Source organism: Lupinus angustifolius, chromosome LG19 (assembly GCF_001865875.1).
Source record: "Lupinus angustifolius cultivar Tanjil chromosome LG19, LupAngTanjil_v1.0, whole genome shotgun sequence".
NCBI lineage: Eukaryota > Viridiplantae > Streptophyta > Magnoliopsida > Fabales > Fabaceae > Lupinus > Lupinus angustifolius.
In genome coordinates, this window is record NC_032027.1 from 1788971 (window position 1) to 1791538 (window position 2568).

Below are 2568 nucleotides of genomic sequence, written 5' to 3' on the forward strand. Positions count from 1 at the left end.
TGTGTGGATTGTGTTGTTTATATAGCTTGACACGAAAAACTAATTACTAGTTGAGTCATGACCATATCTCTCTTTAAAACGTTTCGTGACATTGTCCAAAATATTCAAGCAGACTAACAATGCTCTTGAAACCATTATGTCGGCGTTGAAAATTCTTTCTAACAAAGCCGAGATGACGTGCAAAGAATAAACTAGTAACTAAATAAATTGATTGGAAATTGTGTCTTGTGCCACCAAGCTAAAAAACTCTCTCTTTCAAAAGGTACCTCATTACCCTTTCTATACCATGTCAATGCTCTATTGTAGGTCAACTAGTAAACCTGCAGAATAATCTCACAACATAGACAATGTCGGGTATAATACAATTAGTAGCGTATCGAAGGCTTCCAATGATGCTAGCATATTCAGTTTGTCTTACACCTTTTAAAATGTTCCTAAAACATTTTACACTTGGATCATATGGTGTGGTAGCAGGTTTACTGTCAAAGTATTTATATTACTTTAAGATCTTCTCCACATAGTGAGATTGATCAAAAGAAATTCCATATTTTGACCTAGTAATATTTATACCAAGGATTACACTTGCCTCTCTAAGGTCTTTCATATCAAATTTGTTAAATAACAATGATTTCACATTATTCACAACATGAATGATGAAACAAAACATGAGAAGGTCGTCTACAAAAAGAAATATGATAGTGTAAATGTCATTTTTTGATTTGTGATAAATGCATTTGTCACTTTCATTTACATTAAACTCATTTGAGACAATTATATTGTCAAACATTTTATTCCACAACTTAGATGCTTGCTTTAGACCATACATCGACTTATCTAACTTGCAGATCTTATTTTCTTGACCATGGAATACAAAAACCTTCAAATAACCATTTAGATTTCTTATTCCAAATAATCATTTAAAAAGACGGTCTTAACATTCATTTGATGTACTACTAAATCATGTATCGCAGCGAGCGACATTAGTACTTTAATAGATGTTATTCTAGTCATAGGTGAAAACGTGTTGAAGAAATCTACATTCTCCCTTTGCCTAAAACCATTGGCTACAAGGTGAGCCTTGTATTTATGCAATGTGCCATCAGGTTTTAGTTTCTTTTTCAATACCCACTTATAACCAATAGGTTTACAACCAGGAGGCAAGTCAGCTAAATGCCATGTCTTGTTAGACTCTAGATAATCATTCTCATCATTTTTGACCTTTTTCCAAAAATCAGCATCCAAAGAAGTCAAAGCTTCTTGGAGATTGGATGGATCCTCTTCTAATGTATAGGCCATATAATCAGGTCCATACTCTTTAGCAGTTTGTGCTCTCTTAGATAAGTATGTGACTAGTTGATGTGTGATAAGTGCCAAAATGTACATATTTCTATCACAAGTATGTGACTAGTTGATGTGTGATAAGTTCCAAAATGTCCATATTTCTACCAATTTTTATGACACTTATCTTGGTTAATCATGCTAAAAACCCAACCTAAACTCACTTTTTAGATAAACTTTGTGTTTTAAATAATATAAATTTTTATCACCTATTGTCCAATTTCTTTCTGATTTTCTTAGGTAATAGTATAAAAAAGAATTACTTAAATGATGGCCAAGATAAAAAAGCCAAGTCATAAGCTAACAAGAAACAAAGACAAAAGAAATGTGCACCAACCAGCTAGGCGTGGCATGCCATGCGCTAAGTGGGTGTGAATGAACAAAGGGTTGCTTAGGTTTGAAGGTAGCTTACCTTGCCTTGAAGAAATCCATGTTGGGCGTGTGAAGCACCAGTTAAAGCTTAACTTAGGATGCAAGTAAGTCTAGCCAAGCGTGACTTAATGCATGACACAAGCAAAGTCAAGCCAAGTAGGAGGTGTCACCATGCATGTAAAGCTATTTACCTATCATAGGTGTGTAAGCTACTTGGCTTAGCCTACAATAGGCTAAGCCTACTTGGACCACCTAGGAGTAGGCTAAGTTGGTCCCTAGCTGGCCAACAACTTGGTGCATGGACCAAACCACCATTAACAAAGCAATGGTGGGCGTTGGGCACCCCAAATACAAGGCTAAGAGCCCAATGGCTTAGCCTATAAAAAGAGATCTTGTCTCCACACAATTTTCACACCATTGAAAACATTGTACATACCAATTTATGCACATTTCAGTTCTTACTTATTTTAGGCTATTTATTGAGTATTCTTTCATTCAAATTCAGAGAGAATAGGAGTGGGAAAATGATGTGCAAAAACATGATTTTGTATCATTACTTGAAGCCAAAAGTATCAATGTTGGATGGCTAAATCTCCTATGTTTTGGGCTATGGTGTAACATTTCTATCTCTTTGTATAAATTATGATTTTGTTATACAAGTTATATGTTTCTAATCTATTATTTTATTCCATCCACTCTTAATGCTTATCTTAGATTAATAACCTAAAATATGTTTTCAAAGAACCAAAGTATTTATGAAATAACAAATGTTCTAAGGCCATGATGGTGGAATAGAACATTTGTCATATCCAAACATCCAAATTAAGTAACTTGTTTTCAAGACTATCAAGCATTGGG